Below are 11,679 nucleotides of genomic sequence, written 5' to 3' on the forward strand. Positions count from 1 at the left end.
TATAAGCTTTCGAATTAGGTATAAATTTTATCTTTAATTAGGGGCTTAAGCGTCGCAGCAGTCCATTCCTTTATTCAAAATATCCATTTCATTATTCAAAATTGGCTATTTCTTAACTTTCACGCGTATTTCGACATTTAAGTCCTCTAATATGCGTTGCGGAACATGTTGACTATATACATTTTGTTCCTCTCGTTATAAGCTTTCGAATGAGGTATAAAGTTTATCTATAATTAGGGGCTAAAGGGTCGCAGCAGTCCATTCCATTATTCAAAATATCCATTTCATAATTCAAAATTGGCTATTTCTTAACTTTCACGCGTATTTCGACATTTAAGTCCTGTAATATGCGTTGCGGAACATGTTGACTATATACATTATGTTCCTCTCGTTATAAGCTTTCGAATTGGGTATAAATTTTATCTATAATTAGGGGCTTAAGGGTCGCAGCAGTCCATTCCATTATTCAAAATATCCATTTCATAATTCAAAATTGGCTATTTCTTAACTTTCACGCGTATTTCGACATTTAAGTCCTGTAATATGCGTTGCGGAACATGTTGACTATATACATTATGTTCCTCTCGTTATAAGCTTTCGAATTGGGTATAAATTTTATCTATAATTAGGGGCTAAAGGATCGCAGCAGTCCATTCCATTATTCAAAATATCCATTTCATTATTCAAAATATCCATTTCATTATTCAAAATATCCATTTCATTATTCAAAATTGGCGATTTCCTAATTTTCACGCGTATTTCGACATTTTAGTCCTCTAATATGCGTGGCGGAACATGTTGACTATATACATTTTGTTCCTCTCGTTATAAGCTTTCGAATTAGGTATAAATTTTATCTTTAATTAGGGGCTTAAGCGTCGCAGCAGTCCATTCCTTTATTCAAAATATCCATTTCATTATTCAAAATTGGCTATTTCTTAACTTTCACGCGTATTTCGACATTTAAGTCCTCTAATATGCGTTGCGGAACATGTTGACTATATACATTTTGTTCCTCTCGTTATAAGCTTTCGAATGAGGTATAAAGTTTATCTATAATTAGGGGCTAAAGGATCGCAGCAGTCCATTCCATTATTCAAAATATCCATTTCATTATTCAAAATATCCATTTCATTATTCAAAATTGGCGATTTCCTAATTTTCACGCGTATTTCGACATTTTAGTCCTCTAATATGCGTGGCGGAACATGTTGACTATATACATTTTGTTCCTCTCGTTATAAGCTTTCGAATTAGGTATAAATTTTATCTTTAATTAGGGGCTTAAGCGTCGCAGCAGTCCATTCCTTTATTCAAAATATCCATTTCATTATTCAAAATTGGCTATTTCTTAACTTTCACGCGTATTTCGACATTTAAGTCCTCTAATATGCGTTGCGGAACATGTTGACTATATACATTTTGTTCCTCTCGTTATAAGCTTTCGAATGAGGTATAAAGTTTATCTATAATTAGGGGCTAAAGGGTCGCAGCAGTCCATTCCATTATTCAAAATATCCATTTCATAATTCAAAATTGGCTATTTCTTAACTTTCACGCGTATTTCGACATTTAAGTCCTGTAATATGCGTTGCGGAACATGTTGACTATATACATTATGTTCCTCTCGTTATAAGCTTTCGAATGAGGTATGAAGTTTATCTATAATTAGGGGCTAAAGGGTCGCAGCAGTCCATTCCATTATTCAAAATATCCATTTCATTATTCAAAATTGGCTATTTCTTCACTTTCACGCGTATTTCGACATTTAAGTCGTCTAATGTGCGTTGCGGAACATGTTGACTATATACATTTTGTTCCTCTCGTTATAAGCTTTCGAATGAGGTATAAAGTTTATCTATAATTAGGGGCTAAAGGGTCGCAGCATTCCATTCCATTATTCAAAATATCCATTTCATTATTCAAAATTGGCTATTTCTTCACTTTCACGCGTATTTCGACATTTAAGTCCTCTAATATGCGTTGCGGAATATGTTGACTATATACGTTTTGTTCCTCTCGTTATAAGCTTTCGAATTAGGTATAAATTTTATCTATAATTAGGGGTTAAAGGGTCGCAGCAGTCCATTCCATTATTCAAAATATCCATTTCATTATTCAAAATTGGCTATTTCTTAACTTTCACGCGTATTTCGACATTTTTAAAAGTCGTCTAATGTGCGTTGCGGAATATGTTGACTATATACATTTTGTTCCTCTCGTTATAAGCTTTCAAATGAGGTATGAAGTTTATCTATAATTAGGGGCTAAAGGATCGCAGCAGTCCATTCCATTATTCAAAATATCCATTTCATTATTCAAAATATCCATTTCATTATTCAAAATTGGCGATTTCCTAATTTTCACGCGTATTTCGACATTTTAGTCCTCTAATATGCGTGGCGGAACATGTTGACTATATACATTTTGTTCCTCTCGTTATAAGCTTTCGAATTAGGTATAAATTTTATCTTTAATTAGGGGCTTAAGCGTCGCAGCAGTCCATTCCTTTATTCAAAATATCCATTTCATTATTCAAAATTGGCTATTTCTTAACTTTCACGCGTATTTCGACATTTAAGTCCTCTAATATGCGTTGCGGAACATGTTGACTATATACATTTTGTTCCTCTCGTTATAAGCTTTCGAATGAGGTATAAAGTTTATCTATAATTAGGGGCTAAAGGGTCGCAGCAGTCCATTCCATTATTCAAAATATCCATTTCATAATTCAAAATTGGCTATTTCTTAACTTTCACGCGTATTTCGACATTTAAGTCCTGTAATATGCGTTGCGGAACATGTTGACTATATACATTATGTTCCTCTCGTTATAAGCTTTCGAATGAGGTATAAAGTTTATCTATAATTAGGGGCTAAAGGGTCGCAGCAGTCCATTCCATTATTCAAAATATCCATTTCATTATTCAAAATTGGCTATTTCTTCACTTTCACGCGTATTTCGACATTTAAGTCGTCTAATGTGCGTTGCGGAACATGTTGACTATATACATTTTGTTCCTCTCGTTATAAGCTTTCGAATGAGGTATAAAGTTTATCTATAATTAGGGGCTAAAGGGTCGCAGCAGTCCATTCCATTATTCAAAATATCCATTTCATTATTCAAAATTGGCTATTTCTTAACTTTCACGCGTATTTCGACATTTAAGTCCTCTAATATGCGTTGCGGAACATGTTGACTATATACATTTTGTTCCTCTCGTTATAAGCTTTCGAATGAGGTATAAAGTTTATCTATAATTAGGGGCTAAAGGGTCGCAGCAGTCCATTCCATTATTCAAAATATCCATTTCATAATTCAAAATTGGCTATTTCTTAACTTTCACGCGTATTTCGACATTTAAGTCCTGTAATATGCGTTGCGGAACATGTTGACTATATACATTATGTTCCTCTCGTTATAAGCTTTCGAATTGGGTATAAATTTTATCTATAATTAGGGGCTTAAGGGTCGCAGCAGTCCATTCCATTATTCAAAATATCCATTTCATAATTCAAAATAGGCTATTTCTTAACTTTCACGCGTATTTCGACATTTAAGTCCTGTAATATGCGTTGCGGAACATGTTGACTATATACATTATGTTCCTCTCGTTATAAGCTTTCGAATTGGGTATAAATTTTATCTATAATTAGGGGCTAAAGGATCGCAGCAGTCCATTCCATTATTCAAAATATCCATTTCATTATTCAAAATATCCATTTCATTATTCAAAATTGGCGATTTCCTAATTTTCACGCGTATTTCGACATTTTAGTCCTCTAATATGCGTGGCGGAACATGTTGACTATATACATTATGTTCCTTTCGTTATAAGCTTTCGAATTGGGTATAAAGTTTATGTATAATTAGGGGCTAAAGGGTCGCAGCAGTCCATTCCATTATTCAAAATATCCATTTCATTATTCAAAATTGGCTATTTCTTAACTTTCACGCGTATTTCGACATTTAAGTCCTGTAATATGCGTTGCGGAACATGTTGACTATATACATTATGTTCCTTTCGTTATAAGCTTTCGAATTGGGTATAAAGTTTATCTATAATTAGGGGCTTAAGGGTCGCAGCAGTCCATTCCATTATTCAAAATATCCATTTCATTATTCAAAATTGGCTATTTCTTAACTTTCACGCGTATTTCGACATTTAAGTCCTGTAATACGCGTTGCGGAACATGTTGACTATATACATTATGTTCCTCTCGTTATAAGCTTTCGAATTGGGTATAAATTTTATCTATAATTAGGGGCTTAAGGGTCGCAGCAGTCCATTCCATTATTCAAAATATCCATTTCATTATTCAAAATTGGCTATTTCTTAACTTTCACGCGTATTTCGACATTTAAGTCCTCTAATATGCGTTGCGGAACATGTTGACTATATACATTTTGTTCCTCTCGTTATAACCTTTCGAATGAGGTATGAAGTTTATCTATAATTAGGGGCTAATGGATTGCAGCAGTCCATTCCATTATTCAAATATCCATTTCATTATTCAAAATTGGCTATTTCTTAACTTTCACACGTATTTCGACATTTAAGTCCTCTAATATGCGTTGCGGAACATGTTGACTATATACATTTTGTTCCTCTCGTTATAAGCTTTCGAATGAGGTATAAGGTTTATCTATAATTAGGGGTTAAAGGGTTTCAGCAGTCCATTCCATTATTCAAAATATCCATTTCATTATTCAAAATTGGCTAACATGTTTAACCCCGCTTAATTATTTATGTATGTGTCTGTCCCAATTCAGGAGTCTGTAATTTAGTGGTTGTCATTTGTCTATGTGTTACATATTAGTTTTTCGTTCATTTTGTAAAATAGATAAGGCCGTTAGTTGTTTACATTGTCTTATTGGGGCCTTTTAAAGCTGACTATGCGGTATGGGCTTTGCTCATTGTTGTAGGCTGTACGGTGAGCTATAGTTGTTGATGTCTGTGTCATTTTGGTCTTTTGTGGATGTTTGTCTCATTTACAATAATACCACATCTTCTTTTTTATATTTCCTCATTTTTATGCATATTGTTGCATTTAGGTCGTCCGTAAACCCTCTTATGGTCATTGCAAATCAAAATGTAGCTATAGTGTCACGGTCAAATTTTTTTATATTTTTTTCACTATTCACCGGTTCAATTTGAATAATGAAACATAAACCATTTCATTATTCATTATTCATTTTTCAATATTGTATAGTGAATAATGAACTATTTCATTATTCATTATTGAATAATGAATAATGAACTATGAATAATGGACGTACTTCAGCCCGGTCTCTTTTTGAACTGTTCTATGGTTTCCATCTTTTTTATTTGAACAAGAATACTGTTCCAAAGAACTGTACAGGAATATTGAAATGTGTTTTTCATAAAATTTGTTCTCGGACGTGGCAGGAAAAGACAATTATTGTCCGATGAATGAAAAGAAAATCTTGCATTAACATTTTGGTTAATATTAACAGAGACAACAAAAACACATGTGTTATAGTAGTCTCAGTTATTAAGAGCCAGTTCGCCATAAAACCATGCAAAATCTCGTATTTCGTCCAAATTGGTAGTTACAACATTATATATATTTTCAAAATCTTTGGGTATTTAGGAGATGAGATAAAAAAAAAATTTGTTAATTCACACTATTTTCCATTTACCAGCCTTATTATCATATTTGTGAATTATTAAAAAAAATCATCATATTTAGGTACTTTCTAAAGGTCTGGATAATTGATCTATCTCTTTATTTCGTTATATTATCTTGTTATATTTTGCAAAGAACAAACAAACAAAAAATGCATTTTGTGATTTTTTTACCTTTTGGCAGGTTGCCAGAGAGTTTCGTGCAACATATGTGGACTATAAGTCCCCGAGGGTATCACCAGGCCAGTAGCCAGTACTTCGGTACTGGCATGAAAATACGGATTTTTTTGTGTTATTAAAATTTGCTGTTACAAAATATTAAAAATTATTATAAATTAAGGAATGTATCTCCCTCGTGCAAAGCTCTGATTCCTTTCACGAATTTGGCTATACTTTTTGGACCTTTTGGATTATAGCTCTTCATCTTTTATATAAGCTTTGGATTTCAAATATTTTGGCCACGAGCATCACTGAAGAGACATGTATTGTCGAAATGCGCATCTGGTGCAACAAAATTGGTACCGTTGATTTTATTTTATATGTATTAGATAACTTGCATGTAGTACATGTACTCAGTAGGTGTTTGCTCTCAAGATCATATTTTTTTTTAACTTTTAGGATTTTTTCAAAGGTGCATATCAGTTCTAAGACAAGTGAACAAATTTAGCTTGGCAAATAATGGGAAGTTAGTAAAAGAGGGACGAAAGATACCAAAGGGACAGTCAAACTCATAAGTCTAAAACAAACTGACAACGCCATGGCTAAAAATGAAAAAGACAAACAGACAAACAATAGTACATATGACACAACATAGAAAACCAAAGAATAAACAACACGAACCCCACCAAAAACTAGGGGTGATCTCAGGTGATCCAGAAGGGTTAGCAGATACTGCTCCACTTGTGGCACCCGTCGTAGTAAAATATAATCCCAAAATATCTATAAAATGCACTAATTGTTATTGTTTTTTAGCCTTAATATTTGAACTAAAACTGATTAAAGTAGACTTAAATTCTGGACAATAACTTTAGTTTAAGTTTATAGATCTTTATGATTTTTTTTCAGATGGTTCAATACCACAAAAGGAAGGTTTGGATCGATTTTGGGGATGATGGTCGTAACCGTTTAGGAATTAAGGGCCAAAAAGGGGCCTTAAACAAGCAATTTATATCTAAAGAATAATAACTTGTGTATAAGTATTTCAATTGCTCTGATATTGTACCACAATGTTAAAAACCACAAGCAGAAGGTTTGGATTCATTTAATGTGATATGGGTTCAAAGTAAGGAATTAAGGGCCAAAAAGGGTCATAGACAAGCATTTTCTAGTTTCAAGACAATAACTTGTGTGTAATTGCATGGATCTCTTTAAAATTGTACCACAATGTTCCATATAACAATTGTTGTAATAAAGCTTTATATTTAGGACTATCAACATGCAAAGACATTTCAGCGTGCATTCTTGTTTTTTTAACAAGGGTCAAAGGTCATGGGTGCAATTTCAATTCACGGATACTTCCAGTAGAAAAATCGAGTCAAAACAAATGCAAAAACGAAACAATACTATAGGAATACTGTATAACTGTTGGGAAAATATATTTCTATCATAGTATTAATCAATTTTGGTCGATTTTAACGGTAAAGTTTTCTCTCGGAGTCATTTAAAATCAACCATTAAGTCACACAAATGGATCTGTAGTCGCTCTTGCATTATTTCAATCTTAAAAGATCTCCATTTCAACTGATTACACGTACTAGTATTTACAAATATATATTTGCAAATTTGATAGAATCATATTCAAAACAGTGTGGTCCTGGTCATTGATTGACGACCTAAATTATCCCATTGACTGGGACAGATTAGGTGAACGTTTGTCGGTAACAATCACTGCTCACTATGTACTTGTTAAAGACACTGAATCTGTGGGGTCACCAAAGGTTCTCAACACCTAAAAAAAAGCAATTCGAAAAACGAATCCGGAATAATACGATGTGTTGATTTATATCAATAATATAAATCAAAATTACATAAAGGTAATTCCTGAATAATTTTTCGAATTATTTTATTATTAAAGGCGTTAAGAACCTTTGGTGACCCCACAGTTTACATTCTATAATAAGTAAGAAGTGAGCAATGGTCGTTACAGACAAACATTCACCTAATCTGTCCCAGTCAATGGGATAATGTAGGTCGTCAATCAATGGCCAGGACCACACTGTTTTGAATATGATTCTATCTATTTAAGCTACACTAAAGTTAAAGATAGAAATGGAACCGTTGAATTATGATTGGTCTTACTCTAATAACACTATTAATTACACGAAAATCGATTAACATATTCAGTCAAAAACCGGTAACGAAACTAGAGAATGAATTCTGGAAACTATAGTAATTTTACCCAACATTATAAAACTACAGAAATTCGTGATTTTAAGAAATGTTTAGATAAAGTCTGGGCCTTGAATGAAAAAACGATAACTGATGAGTAATTTGGTGTGTTCTAAAACGGGGAGAGTGCAAAAACAGTTAATTAAAATTAAATGTAGATCCGAAAAGGTCTGACTTCTACAATTTATTTCCATATCTAAAACATGAGGCTTGTTGAGTTCTTTGAATTATTTACATTTAACTATTGAGAGTGAAGATATGTTGTATTGCACAAGATTTGGTGTGGTTAAAGTTTTTGAAATTTTTATCCATTCATCTGATGTGTTTGAGCTTTTGTCATTTGATTAAGGGACATTCCCCTTTTAATTTTCCTTGGAGTTGATTTTACTTTATTTTTTCTTCTTAGATACACTCAGGTGTATTACCACTAAATCATGGAATGTCATTTCAAGTTGCATACAAACTTGAAAGGGTAGAAAAAATATGTTGTTCTTGTCTAACAGCATGCATCTGAAATAGACCTCATATTCATGATTAATTTTTCAAATGTTAAGTTTTCATGATTATGTACATTTATGAGATATTATAATCAATATGTCAACTTGATTGGTGTATAGAATGATTGTAAGGTTTACACGTCTATAGAATGATTGTAAAGTTTACACGTCTATAGAATGATTGTAAGGTTTACACGTCTATAGAATGATTGTAAGGTTTACACGTCTATAGAATGATTGTAAGGTTTACACGTCTATAGAATGATTTGTAAGGTTTACACGTCTATAGAATGATTGTAAGGTTTACACGTCCATAGAATGATTGTAAGGATTACGTCTATAGAATGATTGTAAGGTTTACACGTCTATAGAATGATTGTAAGGTTCACATGTCTATAGAATGATTTGTAAGGTTTACACGTCTATAGAATTATTGTAAGGTTTACACGTCTATAGAATGATTGTAAGGTTTACACGTCTATAGAATGATTGTAAGGATTACACGTCTATAGAATGATTGTAAGGTTTACACGTCTATAGAATGATTGTAAGGATTACACGTCTATAGAATGATTGTAAGGTTTACACGTCTATAGAATGATTGTAAGGATTACACGTCTGTAGAATGATTGTAAGGTTTACACGTCTATAGAATGATTGTAAGGATTACACGTCTATAGAATGATTGTAAGGATTACACGTCTGTAGAATGATTGTAAGGTTTACACGTCTATAGAATGATTGTAAGGTTCACATGTCTATATAATGATTTGTAAGGTTTACACGTCTATAGAATGATTGTAAGGTTTACACGTCTATAGAATGATTGTAAGGTTTACACGTCTATAGAATGATTTGTAAGGTTTACACGTCTATAGAATGATTGTAAGGTTTACACGTCCATAGAATGATTGTAAGGATTACGTCTATAGAATGATTGTAAGGTTTACACGTCTATAGAATGATTGTAAGGTTCACATGTCTATAGAATGATTTGTAAGGTTTACACGTCTATAGAATGATTGTAAGGTTTACACGTCTATAGAATGATTGTAAGGTTTACACGTCTATAGAATGATTGTAAGGATTACACGTCTATAGAATGATTGTAAGGTTTACACGTCTATAGAATGATTGTAAGGATTACACGTCTATAGAATGATTGTAAGGTTTACACGTCTATAGAATGATTGTAAGGATTACACGTCTGTAGAATGATTGTAAGGTTTACACGTCTATAGAATGATTGTAAGGATTACACGTCTATAGAATGATTGTAAGGATTACACGTCTGTAGAATGATTGTAAGGTTTACACGTCTATAGAATGATTGTAAGGTTCACATGTCTATATAATGATTTGTAAGGTTTACACGTCTATAGAATGATCGTAAGGTTAACACGTCTATAGAATGATTGTAAGGATTACACGTCTGTAGAATGATTGTAAGGTTTACACGTCTATAGAATGATTGTAAGGTTTACACGTCTTCGTTGACAGTAATCTCGTTGATTATCATGTTAACTTAAATAAATACTTAATTGTAACTTGATTCAAGTACATTCAACATAAAAAAAAATCATATACAATATTTCGAGAGATATTTCAGAGTGCTGTAGAGATAAAGAGGAAAGAAAATATCCTACAGCCCAAATTATCAGTTGATTCCTAAACTTTGCAATGTTGTACAATTTTCCTATTTAATAGCATTTTTACACTCAATTTGGAAATATTCTTATGTTGTATATCTACATAATCAGTGTAGACTCAGAATGTTATACTGTCACTTATTTGGTTGCTGTGCATATAAATTTCCTTATTTAGTTGAAAAATTGAATTTTTAAGGCGGATTAGTCAATTACGAATCTTGGGTTTTTCCTTACTCCCCACCAAGGAATTCTGAATTGTATATCACCATTGTCCCCACATATTAGCTTGACGGAAGTTTTTAGGAATTTTCCTATCTGTCCATTAGTCTGAATGTCCACATGCCTTTTCAACCCCTCCCTCCCTTAATTTGGTGATTGAGCTTATTGACTGGCCTCCTTAAATTTTGACATTTCTTGTCTGCTTTGTTATATATTATAATCCCACACTAGGTAGGATATGGAAAAGTTTATAATGTAATGCTAATTTAAACAGTAGTTCCACATACATCGCAAGTAAAAAAAATATCAATCTTTTTTATAACTCCAAACTGATAAATCCATAAAGGTAAACATTTTTACTTTGTTTACATGAATATGTTATTAATCAATGCAATATTACAGTTTTATACATATTTATAAACCCAAATACTACAATAAAAGCCGTTTAAGATAAATTAAATTTCTTTGAAAATTTTGTAACGGAAGAGAGTGTATATTTCCGAAAACTGCATATGACAAGGGAAGCAACTGTTACACTATGCAAAAAATAAAATCACAAAACTACTAAACATAGAGTAAAATCAATTCGGAAAGTCCATAATCACATGGCAAAATAAAATAACAAAACGTATAAAAAACGAATGGACAAGAAATGTCATATTCCTGACTTGGTACAGGCATGTTCAAATGTAGAAAATGGTGGATTAAACCTGGTTTTATAGCGCTAAACCTCTCACTTTGATGACAGTCGCATCAAATTATTATCAGAACTGACAAAATCATATTTCGCAGTTATCATATTCAATCGATGATTTATCTTGATTTGGTTTAAAACGATTGTTTGACTACTTGGAGAAAATCACACAAGAGGAGAACATTTCAGTTTTAGCGCAAAATTTCTTTTTAAATAACCCCTAAGCTTTTATCGAAAAGTGAAATTTGCAACGACTATTTTTGCAAAGAAAATTAATTCATAGTAGAATAATAGAACTTTATTAAAAATTCTGTCCATTCAAATGTTAAGAGGAGTGGGGGCACTTACTATGCTTACTATGTAATGTGTGGTAGGGCTGTACCTCTGGAAAGGGTCATTATTACAAGCTTCACGACACGGTCGAGAAAGTGATGTGAAATAAATAACAGGGTTTATTATTGATTGAGTTATAAGCATCTGAAATTGTTGCGTTCAATATTGTAGCGGCTACGTAGTCTAGTGCTACGTAGATTTTGACTAATGCGTAGCTATAGACTAGTTGTTACATAGAAGATATCAGC

This window comes from Mytilus trossulus, chromosome 6 (assembly GCF_036588685.1).
Source record: "Mytilus trossulus isolate FHL-02 chromosome 6, PNRI_Mtr1.1.1.hap1, whole genome shotgun sequence".
In the NCBI taxonomy this organism is placed as follows: Eukaryota; Metazoa; Mollusca; class Bivalvia; order Mytilida; family Mytilidae; genus Mytilus; species Mytilus trossulus.